This window comes from Myodes glareolus, chromosome 14 (genome assembly GCF_982192425.1).
Source record: "Myodes glareolus chromosome 14, mMyoGla1.1, whole genome shotgun sequence".
NCBI lineage: Eukaryota > Metazoa > Chordata > Mammalia > Rodentia > Cricetidae > Myodes > Myodes glareolus.
In genome coordinates, this window is record NC_142039.1 from 67,122,748 (window position 1) to 67,137,132 (window position 14,385).

The following is a 14,385-nucleotide window of genomic DNA, read 5'->3' on the forward strand; positions in this document are numbered from 1 at the left end:
CAGATATATATACATACACACATACACACACACACACACACACACACACCACACACACTTTTTTCAACCAAAATATACTAGGGATGGTCTCTAATCTGACTACTGTTAAAATGGCTGCTTCTCTCTTGAGCTAGCCCTCCACAATCCTCATTGCTTTCAGCACTGTAGTCCTCGAGGCTCCCTCCTGAATGTCCTTGTAAGCTCTGTTACATTGTCCAATCAGTTTTCTAGTCCTAAATTTCAAAGTCTTCCACGTTCCTCAAAAACATTCAAATAAGCCGGGCAGTGGCGGCACACACCTTTAATCCCAGCACTCGGGAGGCAGAGGCAGGCGGATCTGATCTCTGTGATTTCGAGGCCAGCCTGGTCTACAAGAGCTAGTTCCAGGACAGGCTCCAAAGCCGCAGAGAAACCCTGTGTTGAAAAACAAAACAAAACAAAAAAAAAAAAAACAAAAAAAAAAAAACAAATAAAACTGAACATTCTCTTCTTCCTTCAACTAAAATGTCAGAACAAAGGGCAGAGATGACTGAAAGTGCGGAAAAGGTAGTGCCCTCCCATTCTTGTAGGGTCTTCTCAAATAAGAACCAAGTGTCTAGCAGGAGTCACTAAGAGAGCCTTGAGGACCGCAGGCCAGAGGAGGCAGACCTTGTGTCCAGGCTGGGAAGTGGAATCCACACCAGCCTTTCCATGAAGCCCCTCCCACCCCCACTCCCTCTATAACTGCCTCCTGTCTGTGTGTTCACAAATGTCAGTGTACTCACACTGGGTGGCTACCCCCCAGAATTGAGTTAGTGATTTAACTGTAAGCTAGATACACTTAGAAAGAGGGATTCAACTGGATTAGAACTGGAAAGAGGGATTCAACCAAGGATTGTCTAACTAAATTCATTGGTATGGGGAGACCCAACCCACTTGGGTGGCACCATTTCCTGGAGAGAGAATTCTGAACTGTTTAAGAGTGGAGAAACCAGCTGAGCATACGCAAGCGAATGAGCTTCTACTTATTCACTGTTCTCTGCTCTTGGCTGTGGCTACGATGTAACAAATGGTTGGAAGCTCCCACCTTGAACTCCCCACAATGATGAGCTGTAGCATGGACTTCTGAGTTCCAACAAATCCTTTTTTATGTAAGTTGTCTTTTGTCAGGGTATTTTTCTTTTTGTAGCGATAGAAATGAGACTAGAACAGGGAGGGGATGTCTGTTGACAGTGCATAGTGGACAGTGGTCCATGCAGTGATAGGGTAGGCTCAGGAAGGACAAGAAGGAGTGACATTGGTATCTGAGCCCTCCTGAGACCTTAGGCTGGGGATACTACAAGGCCAGGCTGATACGGAAGTTGTGCTGGAGTCTTCCAAGTGATGGTGGTACTGAAAGAACCACACAGAACTCCCAAAGAGCAACACGGGAGCCTAAAACGGGAGTTGAAGCAAGGCTGTGGGGACACTAAAGAATGCTCCTCTTCAGCACTCCTTCTGTGTCTGCTGACACTGTACATGACGGCAGCAAGTTCCACCAGGAAGGCAGCTGCATTTTTCACCTTTCATATACAGCTTCTTCCAAAATAACAATCTGATCTGGAGAGATGGCTCAGCGGTTACCAGTGTATTCTGCTCTTGCAAAGGACCTGGACTCAGTGCCAAGGACCCACATATTAGCCCGCAATTGTCTGTGTAACTCCATTTCTGGCCTCCACAGGCTCTTGCACACATGTAGTGCACACAAATCCTTAAGCTCACACAAATATACCTTAAAATGAATATGCAAACATTGTTAAGTAACTATCTGTAGACTGGAGAGGTATCTCTTTTTGGTAAACTGCTTGTTCTGCAAGCCTGGGGACCTGAGCTGGATGCCTGAAGTCTATGTGAGTGGGTCAGGTATGGTGGTGCACATGTGTAGCCCCAGTGCTGGGAGATGGATAGAAGTGGCTCTTGAAGCTGATGAGCCAGTATGAGCCATTTGGTGGCTGAAGACCATCACCTCTGACTTCCAAATGCAAGTTCATCTATGAATACAAATGCACCAGCACACACATGTGTACACAGGGGTGTGCATGTCCATGCACGTATATCCAGAGAGAGACAGACAGACAGAGAGAGAGAGAACAAAAGTAAATGCGTAGATAACAATCTAGTTCTCACTGCAAAAATCTGGGGGTAATCCGCTAAGCGTCATTTTCTCTTTTCAATCCCTTTTCAGACATTGTCTAAGTACACAAACAAAACCTTTTACAGTAGCCCCAAATATCCTAAATTAATAAATATTTAAAAGTTACATCACAAATATGATCTACTTTGCTATGATATATGAAGTTTTTAATTATTATTATCATTATGCATGGAATTTGAACCAAAGCACAAAACTCTATCAATTTCTTTAGGCATTCATACACATATGGCTCTCTCTCTCTCTCTCTCTCTCTCTCTCTCTCTCTCTCTCTCTCTCTCAAAACACTCTGCAGGATTTTCTTCACTGGACAAATGTTTAAATTCACATGACTGCCTCCATACTAGGAAAAAAATGCTAATTGGTCACCAAGTTCTCGTGATGTGCTTTTTTCAAAAAATACAATATAATCTCGGGTTAGAATAGCAAGCATTCATGGCCAGCCTTCGGACGTGGGGCTGTCACAAACATGCATTGAAAGGGAATTGGGGAAACGAGTCATGGTGCATTCATCTCTCCGGCACACGGAGTGCGACTGTAATTATTTCAATGAGAAATTCCTGCAGACTCCTCCTGCCTGCTTCCTCTCAGCAAGTCACAATGCGTTTCCATGGAAACTCTGTTGCTAAGGGGGGACCCCATAAGTACATCAGTGTGGTGTCTGCAGCCTGGAGAGGGTGTTAGCCTGAGAGGCCGTGTTGGCAGGCATATTTACATTTCGTTTAAGCCCCTTTCCTCCATCTCATCCCTCGATGGACCGGCGAGAGGATCGTCCCCCGTTAACCATTGTGTTTTGTCCCCTGGCAATGGCATTAGCTTTCCTTTCAAGATCCCTCATCATCCTCTTACGTCTTAGGCACTAGAATCCTGAGACAAACCAACAACTGCAACTACAAACATCACCAAAATGCCACATGAGACCCGTTTTGTTGAACATTTATAAATGGCAAGGAGACGCCAAACATAAGTCGTTGCAACAAACGGCATTTTGAATCATTAATCTGAAAGATTTTAAATAGTAAATGTTTAGAAAGCCCCAAATGAAGCAAATCAAAATATTTTTGAAGTCTCCCTTTCAATGTCTCTGAAATCATATCCTGGCAAGCAGATTGTAACATTCCATCAGAAATCCTGATTGCAGTCCAGAACCTTCCACCAAGCCAACTTTCACTTTTGATTTGTTGTTGGTAATTCCTTTAAGTGGTCTGTGTCCAGATCCCTGTTTCTTCAGCTCCTGGTGCCACATAAAGAAAAAGAACCCTCCTGACAGTGCCAAGGCAGCTGTCCTTGGCCGGGGTGGGAGAGGGCTGCTTTGGGGGAGAGAGAAAAAGAGGGAGAAGAGAGCTGAGGGCAGGGAGAGCTCAGGGAGTGAAGTTCTTGCTGCACAGCATAGGTACCTGAGTTTAGATCCCCAGCATCCCCGTAAAAAACCAGGTGTGGTAATACAGACCACCATAACCTCAGCATGGGGAAGACAGGCAGACCCCTAAAACTCCTCCTACACAGGCTCATCACAGCCCAGATCGGGGAATACTGTCTGTCTTGGAATTACACTGCCCTGGAACATGATGCTGGCCCTACCCTCACATTTCTGGTCACCCCCTCAGTAACAGGAGGTGACTATAGTATCCAGCACCAGAGTACATCTCCCCTATAAACCCTTTTTTGTGTCCCATGGTGCAACTTGAGAAAATAGGCTGTATATGACCAGAAGGGGTTAAAGCCTCTGAGGCAAGCCCAGGCTCCCTGGGTATGTCAAGGTAGGTGTCAAGATTAGCCCTCATTTGGACCAGAAAGAACACTGGCTCTGCCGGGCTGTGGTGGCTTTAATCCCAGCACTCAGGAGGTAGGGGCAGGCAGATCTCTGTGAGTTTGAGGTCAGCCTGATCTACAAGAGCTAGTTTCCAGGACAGGCTCCAAAGCTGCAGAGAAATCCTGTCTGGGGTGGGGGAGAACACTGGCTCTTGGGGCCTTGCTCCTCCCGCCTCCTTCTCTGTTGCTCCAGGGAACTGTCACTTCACCCCCAACCTACCAGGACTCTGGAAAGCATAAAAATAGAACAGTGAGCTAACATGGCAGGCCCTTTGTTCTTGTGGACACCAACCATCCAAGTAAGCTTCAAACTTCACTCCAGAGACTCCCAGAATTCTGAAATAGTATCTGAGTTTCACACTGGAAATTGAATCCGTACTTGGTAGGATTTCATGGGCCCTGACCTTTCTTTCTGGCTAAGTCTTGGCTATTCCTGTGTTGTTCCTCTTCCATGTCACCCACATAACTGCAAAGTGAAGGAGAATAGGGCAAAAGGATCTACACAGAAGCTCTTTTAACCACCTCACCCTTCTGTGTTTCCAGAGGAAAGTATTCAGTGTGCCATTGTAGGAAGCCCATCCTGTGGAACAGCCCCTGCGTTGTGCACCATGCCTGGTCACACTTCAGTGCCCAGCACTGGTTGCCAGCCCTTGAGCTCAGGCCACTGCTGCTGACCTTGAGGAAGGACAGGGTCACCTTCCCAGTAAAAGACCAGAAGGAGCGATGCTCCCTCAGGGCGGGGCTGCGACTGGCCACATTCTAATGGACTGTGGAGACTAGGTGAGTAAAGGGGGATATGGTGGGCCTTTGCCACACCTGCATGGATTTAGGAACCCACTTCCTTCATGACTTTGTCACCAACCCTAAATAAAAGTAAGAACAGTGACTCCCTTGCCGAGAACTGACTACTCAGCAGGTGATCTGTGTGCCCCCCACATGCTCGCCCCACAGGATTCCCTGAGACAGAGCTGAGAGAGCCCATCGGACTGAGGTTCACTGGGCTGGAAAGCTGCCAAGATGCAAGTCATCTATTGCTGAAGGGCTGGGAGTTTGTCTCAGGTCCCTCTGGCCCTGATTCTGGCTTAAAATCCAAGGGCTTACCATGGCCCCCTTTTTAAAGATAAAGTCATACCCTGTGCTCTCTGCGTATCCCAGACTATCTCAAACTCGGGATCTTCTGCCTTAGCCTCCTAAGAACTGGAACTACAAGCACATGCCTCCATGCCCAGTGCCAACCTTTGTTTTAGCTCTACCTCGAAGTAAGATTGTTTCCTAGTCAATGGTCCGCACTACGGAGGGGCAGTACTGGGGAAGTCAGGGTACCTGGCCCATGCAAAAGACATGTAAATGATAGAAAAGCTCACACCGCTGGTCCAAGTTCAAATAACTAAGAAGAAACAGTCAGTCCAGAGCCACTGCCACCTCCTGCGTGCAGAGAGAGTGCATGGTGACCATCACATTCACATATACATGCAACATACACAGCACACACAAACACCATGTATCACACACACCCTCTACACATACACAGTGCACACACACAATATACTCTTACACTCCCCACATATACACACACACAATCCACATATACCCCTATATACAAACAGCACAAGCATATATACTACACACAAAGCCTGTATCACACCCATATATTCTATACACACTTGCACAAACCACATACACATCACATATACATCTCACATATGCATGCACACATCACACACACCTACCTATATATTATAGGGAAGCTACTAGTTTGTTCCCAACTGCTCAGACCCCCAAAATAACCACACAGAAACTGTATTAATTAAATCACTGCTTGGCCAATTACTTAAGCGTATTGCTAGCTAGCTCTTACATCTAGAATTAACCCATCTCCATTATTTTATATTTTACCACGAACCTCGTGGCCTACAGGCAAGGATATGGTGTGTCTGTCTCTGGCGGTGGCTCTGTGGCTTCTCCCTGACTCCGCCCTTCTGTCTACCAGCACTCAGTTTAGTTTTCCCCTGCTAGTTCTTTCTGCTCTGCTCTGCTCTGCTATAGACTCAAGACAGTTTCTTTATTAACTAATGGTATTCACAGCATACAGAGGGGAATCCCACATTACCTATACTACATACAGTCCTCGTATCAAACACATCACACACACAACATATACCTATATACATTCCATACATATTTATACATATTACAAATACGATGTACTTTACATATAATACTCACATGTGTACACTCCACATGTATATACACAGATACATAGCCACATACCACATATGCCCATACACACCCCACACATACATGCATACAACACATACATATTACATATACTCCAGTAGCACCTAATGGCTAATCTATTCACACAGGCAGCTTCAGAGCCACCAGGGAGTGAGTGCTCAGACCAGTTCCACAGCCAGGACACAAGCAATTGGGATAATACACCCACAGGGCCAAAAATGGTGAAGCCTACATCTCCTTCCTTTCTAGCCAGAGTTAGAAATGACACAGGCTCAGGGACATCCACTCTGATCCGAGAATCCCCAAGTTGCAGAAAAGGAGGCTTCTTCTCCTACAGATGGCATGAGTGGAGGCCATGGCGGAAGCCCAAAAACCAGACTATCATTTCGAGTTTCCGAAAACAGCCTAGGAACTGCAGCCCAAAAAGCTGATCAGACCTAAACAAGATGGCTGTCCAATGAAAGCAGGGCTTGACAAGGGTCTGGAAAAAACAAGACTGAACATGTCTCCACACAAGACAAAAATGAAAACCATTAGGCAAACCAAGAGCCAATATCAACCAAGGCAAATTATCTTGAAGCATAATTTTGCCATAGAAGATCTCAACCAAGAAATAAAAGCTATACAAAGAGTCAAAGGTACTTATATAAAAAACATGACTCAGAAAAACTATGACTCACTGAAACAATGTTAACTCACCAGTAGGATCTCAGTAATAAATAGAATAGTGATAACAAGATTAAAAATCAATGAACATGAAGCTAGATTAAGAAAATGTGGCCAGCCTGAATGGCAGAGATAAAAAAAAAAAACAGACTGAGAAAGGGACAGAGCTTCAGGAATCTCTGACGTAGCAACGAAAAGTCTAACATTAATACTGCTGGGGTCATGTGGGAGGAGGGTTGAAATGATATCCAAAGAATTAATGCCCAGGTTCCTGAGCTCAGTAGAAGAAGCTAAAATCCAAATCTGATAAATTATTTTTTTAAAATCGAGGTGTTTAAAAAATCTAGGGGCTAGAAATAAGGCTCAATGGTTTAACGGCACTTGCTGGTTTTGCAGAGGACCGGAGGTCAGGTCCCGTGACCCACATTTGGCAGCTGACAACAGCTGTAACTCCAGCTCCAGAGGATCTGATACCCTCTTCTGGTCTCCAGACATCTGCACACACATGCACAGACTCACACACAAGGTGTGGTCCAACTAATCCCGCAGTGACCGTCCACCAGTGGAAAGACCAAGAACCCAGTAGTTCAGTGCCAAGTGACTGGATGTCTCAGCTGGTCTGCAGTGTACTCCAGAATCCCAAAGAAATGGACTCTAATGCCAATGATGAGTGGAGTTTCTAGCGAGAGCAAGCAAGGGGAACAAAGAGCAAGCTTCCTTCTTCCACGTCCTTTGTGTAGGCTGCCCAGAGAAGGTGTGGTTCACAGTAAAGGTGGATCTCCCCACCTCAAATGAATCAATTAAGAAAACTATCTCTCACAGGTGTGCCCAGTCACTTGGGTTTTAGTTAACTCCGGGTGTAATTAAGTTGAACTCTATCACCCTGAGACCAAAACTAGACCAAAGCAGTAGAGAAAAGCTACACCCAACTTTACTCATCTTATGAACACCTTATGAGTATAGCCCCTTAATAAAATATTCCACTGGCTCCAGCAATGTGTCAAAAGAACTGTGTAATACTACCAAGTGGAATGGAAGACTGAATCAGTATCTGAAAAAGCAATTTAGCACACCATACCAACAGGCTTCAGGGGAAAACACATGGATTAAACCTCAGTTTGTTAGTAATGCCTTTTATTTGTTCTTTGACAGTTTTATACATGCAAATAATGCGTCTTGATTTTATCTACCTACAACTTTACCTTCCTAATCTCCCAGGAACACCAAAACTACATGGTGTGTGTCTCTGTGTATGTCTATATGTTTGTGTGTCTGTCTATGTGTGTGCCTGTCTGTGTGTGTCTGTCTGTGTGTTTCTGTGTGTGTGTCTGTGTGTATCTGTGTTTTTAATCTGTGTATCTGTGTCTGAGTGTGTCTTTGTCTGTGTGTGTGTCTATATGTGTGTGTCTGTATCTCTCTGTGTGTGTCTGTCTCTGTGTGTGTCTGTCTCTGTGTCTCTGTGTGTGTCAGTATGTCTGTGAGTGTCTGTGTGTGTGTACTAGTATGTGGATAGTTTGACAACACGCTGTTTAGCAAAATCGTGGCAGTAGGTTCCTGCCTAGAACCTGCGACCTGCTGAGCCATGGACTTTTGGTCAGGCTTACAGGACCAGGCCTGAGCGTCCTCCTGTGTCACAGGCCTCAAATCCAATCAGAAAACAGTTGGTTACCTCCTTAACCTTAGTACGCTGGGACTTTGTGCACTTAGTGCAAGTGGACACATCTTGCAGGGCAGGTTGATATTGTAACATGCAGGTAGACTACACCTCTTAATATGTTATATGGGTTTTAATATTGTATATTCAATTTTAAGTAGAATTACCTGTGTTTTACTCATTTTCTTCTTACCAACAGACTAACCTCAAGATCACAATGAAAAAAATTTGAAAGTATAAATAATTCAAAACACTATTTATAGCACTAAATTCTTACACCGTTTACATTAGGCAGCCAATTTAAAATACGTTTTGAAAGTTAGTCTATTTTTAAATTGTTGAAAAGGCTTTCACCAGCCACCTCATTAAAAGAAAGAAGAAATAATAAACTTGAGAATGCAAAACAGTTTATGTTGTCGCAAGACATTTGTGCTCTTCTCTCCTGATAATTAATAGCAGTGCTGTGGCTTCAGTTTACGAAAGGCAGAGATTATTTTCGTTTCTACACTGAGCTCTTTCTCCCGTTCAGGCCGAAACCCACAAGCCTGACTCATTCCCCCTTCTCGCCTGCTTTAAATTCTAGCAGTGTGAGGCTCCAATCACCACAGGGGCCAGTTCTGGGTTGCTCCAACCCCACCCTCCAATTCCTCATCAGCAGGAGCCAAAGATTCTTTTGTAATTCCGTGGGATAAGCGCAAGGGCTCTGACCTGGCTCCCTCTGGCTTGGTGTTGAGAGACACCAGCTCCCCGCCCCCCAGCCCTCCTCCCACCCCCACGGTTCAGGAAATGCTAAACCTCCGCATCTTGAGTATTGCAGACTAAGGCATCCTCTCCGTGCGCTTTGAGGTGGCACAGCGGTGGAGAGGCTGGGGCTCACGTAGGTGGGTGCTGCCGGGTGAGTGGGTGATGTAGGAGTGCGTGGGTGCTGCAGGTGCCCGTGGGTGTTCCTGGTGCGTGGCTGGTATATGAGACATGGGGACTGCTGGGGTGTCGCTGCTGTAGGGGCTTGGGTGTTGCAGGGGCGTGGGTGTTACAGGCTCATATCGCTGAAGCTGGAGAGTGGCTGTGTAGGTGCGTGGGTGTTGCACGCAGACACCACACCGGCAGATCAAGAGTCCCAACACAAGAGAGGGACGCAGTATGCTTCCTGTCCCCAAAGCTCAGAAACCCCTGGAGCCCCAGGAAACATTCCAATTACTGCCTGTGAGGTTCCTGAATCAAAACAGGAACGGGATTGCTACTGAAGCCCTAGAGCAAGAACTGTAGCATCGGAAAATGCCCAGCGCCTCTCCACAGAGGCCCTAGGCCCGTTCAGCGAGTCCCCTACCCAACCATCAAAGCTCCCAGTAGTCCCTGTCCTCAGTTCCCATCACCCTCACCCAACTGGGTTTTCTCTTAGAAGTGAAAGGTGAGGACAACCCATGCATCCACTGCTGAGGTCGGACCCCCGTCATGGTCCTTTTCAGCAGCCCCGACTATGTTTTGTGTGTTTATGCTCATGTGCATTAAAGGAACTGCAGTTATCAGAGTAAAACTTGCCCAACACAGCAGCTCACTACCTAGGGGTACACCTAGTCCCAGAAGAAAGGGCAAGGCCATGGTGGTGAGCTTCAGGAATCTCCCGTCTCCATCAACTAACATTCTTCTCTGGATCCCACACGAGTCCAGGCACTACATTTAATCCCCAGCCCCTTCAGTCCCATAAGCCCCTGCGGCGGTGACACTGAAACATTCCAACACTGTCCTAGGAATCTCTGTATCTGTGAATTTCTTTTTGCTGCTTTTCTTGTTTTGGTTAGTTTTTTTTTTTTTTTTTTGGATGATGGGGTAGTGGTGGTTAGGCAGGGTCTCAACCCAGATTAGTCTTTAATTTACTCTGTAACCAAAGCTAGCCTTCAACACCTGTTCATCTTAGGCGCCTCAGGCGCCTGATAGACAATCCCAGACAAAAGCTCAGCCTTTCCAGGAGTATTACGTCACAAAATCGCGAGCATGGAGACTGAGGAAAAAGCTTTTTTTTTTTCTTCTGAAACTCCCAAAGTTGAAAATTAGATCCTAAAAGGATATGAACATGCCAGGCGTGTGGATGAACAGCTCTCCTCCCTGGCTCTTGAACTCTGTCACTTAGAACAGATGCTCTCCCAGAACCTGTATCCAGGCTCCAGACCCTAAGGAAGATGCCCTGGAGATCTGCCGACTGCTGGCTCTCCCTGGCTTGCTCTTTGACATTTGCAGAGGCCTCCTACAAAGTGCTTGCACCACCTGTGAAGACATGCTTAAGACAGATGTGCTCTCCAAGATCCCTCTGGTGGCTCATCCACATGCCCCACACTGCACATGTCCTCCCCCTGAGAAATGGGCACAGGGTCATTTAAGCTGCCTGAAGAAACAAACCTTGGAGCCTGTAGACATTCAAACATTGAACACGGGTAGAAAAGGTGTTGTGCTCATAACTGGGGTTACTAGAGTTAGGTGGTATTAACATTTCATATCATGAAGTAGTGAGGACTTATGACGGTATAGGTGGAAGGATAAACATTAAGAGTCAAAGCACCCAGTGCAAACAGCACTCTGCTGCCTTCCACACGGAGTCTCATCTCTGACAGAGTTTCCTGATGCTGTTCAGGAAAACCTCCAGGAAGCAGTCTGCAGGGACCTGGTTTGAGGATGCTGGGGGTTTGGAACACCCAGGGAAACTTAAAGGAATTCTTGGTTTTAGATTTATTTAGAGTGTGTGTGTGTGTGTGTTCACAAATGTATGTATGTGTACACGCATGCAGGTGATATGGGATGGCCTTCTGTATATGTGTTGTTTTAACTGGTTGGTGAATAAAGCTGTTTCGTCCAATGGCTTAGCAGAGCAAAGCCAGGCATGAAGTCCGAACAGAGATATAGAGAGAAAGTAGGTAGAGTCAAAGAGACGCCATGTAGCCACTGAAGGAGGACACTCAGAATCTTTATTAGTAGATCACAGCCTTGTGGCGATACACGGATTAATAGAAATGGGTTAATTTAAAAAGTAGAAGTTATGTAGAAAAATGTGTTTGAGTCATTGGCCAAACATTGTTATAATTAATATAGTTTCTGTGTGATTATTTGGGTCTGAGCTGTAGGAAAACTAAAGGCACAGTCTCCTTTTACAAAATGGTGCCCAACATGGGGCTAACTCGCGTGGCCAACCACACTCTTCGTGTCTGGGTGCTTGTCTGCCCACTTGGGGTTAAGAGAAAAGTAGCTGAGAACATGCCTGCCACTCAGCACCCCCACCTGAGCAAGCAGCTGGATCACATCTGCTAGGTTTACACAGGCACAAAAGCATGGCAGATTCCCGCTGCCATACACGGAGACATTTCCAGGTTGCATAGCACACTGCATGGTAGATCTAGATTTTACTCAGACAAAAATGGTTTGTATACTCCATGGAGCTTTCCAGAGGTGAGGTGTGAGCACGGCTCCTACCCAACAGCACCAGAGCTGGCACTAAATGTACCTCTGCCATATTAAAAGGCCAAAAGAGGCAGAGTCAGCATCCAGGGCTGCCTCGACCATACTGCTTACCATTTTAAAAGTGCTCCTAGACAGAAAATGATTACAGATACACAATAAGACAGATTTAGACAAAAAAACAAAACAAAAAAAAACCCCTCTAAACGAGACACAATGTGTTTAAAAATGTATGTGGGCTTGGGAGAGAGAGGAAGAAGAATATAGACAGTTATAAAAAGGAAGTAAACAGTTTTAAAGAGACAGTATAGACAGTCATAGATTAAAGGAGTAAAGAAAAATAAGCCACGTAAAGATATAAAATACACAGAGAGTCTGGATTATGTATATTATTGTGCTTTCTTTAAATTTTTTGACTGTCAATGAGCTAACTACAGAAAAAACTTCATTGTATGGGTTGCTAAGCTAATTTTATTTTAAAGGTATCTTGACTTCAAATTTTGAGACTAAGGATATGTTACTTTAAAAAAAGAGATTCTGCTTTTGTTTCCACAAAAAGATAAAAACCTGTGGATTTTGTCCAGACCAATGTGGTTTAATGAAACAAACCCCCAAAAGATCTCCAAAAACCTTAAAGATGTTTCACCCAACAAACAGCAAAAAAAAAGTTTTTTAAAAAAAAAAAAACTACACCAAAATTCCCAAAATAATTGCTTATAAATGTTTGTTTTCATTTAAAAGAGTATATGATATAGAGATAAACAAAAATACAGATTAATAGATTATCATCTATAATAATCAAATTTTTAATCATGTTAGGTTTTCTAGATATACAAAGATATATTTCAGTTAGATAGATAATCTTCAACACTTCAAAGACCTACAAAATATGATGTTTAAAAGGTTTTAAAAGCTAAGATTTTTCTTGACAGTGAGACATGTCTGCTTCTGGCAGCACCCGCTACTTCAAGAGAATGGTAGACATCAAAGAAGCTCCCTGTGGAGCTTGTTAGCCATTTGGGCAAAAAACTGCTTTTTCCTGGATTGCCTGATGGTAAGCTATATGAACTAAACATACAGGACCCACAAAAAAGTAACTGCTAAACATTCCAAAAAAACAGGATGGTCCTTTAGGGTTCCTGCTTCACACACACAAAAACCTACCAGACGTTCTACAGGATACAAAAGTGACTGACAAACTGCCAAGATAGGTAAAACAGCCTTTCAAATTTCCTACTTCATGAAAAAAGTTTGCAAAATACTATGTAGGCTAAAGATGGATGCCATAATTTTAGAAAAGAACTTTGGGTGACTGTCCAGGCAGCAAGATGTCTCTGTCAATTCTGAAATTTTAAAAGTTGCTTACAATGTCCTTCCTGTTTACTTAAGTAATATTATATCCTTCTGGGTCTTTAAAGAGTTAAAGACAAATAGTTGTAGTTTTCCTTAGTTATGATAAACTAAAGTAGATATGAAACTTTAGATTCACAAAGAGAAAATAAATAATAGTATGTTCTCTTTAATTTTGCAAGATATAGACTAAATATTATTACTATAATTCTTGCTTAAACATGTTTTGTTATATGTAATTTTACTATGTTAAAGTTAAAACCTTACTTTTTATTTAGACAAAAAAAGAGAGGTGATGTAGATGTCCTTCTTGCTTTTATTGGTTGATAAATAAAACTGTTTCGGCCAATGGTTTAGCAGAGTAACACCAGTCAGGAAATCTAAAAAGAGATGTATATAGAGAGTAGGCAGAGTCAAAAAGACACCATACAGCTGACAAAGGAGAAAGATGCCAAAAGCCTTTACCAATAAGCCACAGCCTTGCAGCAATACACAAATTAATAAGAATGGGTTAATTTAAAATATAAGAGTTAGCCAAAAATATGCTTGAACTATTGGCCAAACAGTGCTGTAATTAATATAGTTTCTGTGTGATTATTTGGGTCTGAGCAGTCAAAAAACTAAAGGCACAGTCTGCTTTTATGTGCAGGTGCCCTCAGAGACCAAAGGTGTCCGATCCACTAGAGCTGGAGTTGCAGACGGCTGTGAAAGCTGCCCAGTGTGGGTGCTGAGGATTAAATTCAGGTCTGCAAGAACAATGTGTGCTCTAGTCCCTGAAGACTCATGCTTGCAAAGACATCCTCCTGCTTCTCTGGGCAGCTAGGTGGCTTTTGTCAAGCACATGGATTGAATAAGACATTAAAGGAAAACGAGGGAGGGTGCCGGGTTGGGGGAGGAATCTGAACCCTCATCCTACACACAGCTTCCCATGTATTAGGTATTTCTCTCCTCCCTGTGGCCTGGTACCTGACAAAGCAATGTAAGGGAGGAACAATATTGGCTCACAGTCTCAGGGCATTGGGTCCAACACGACAGAAAGTTGTCTTGGTCA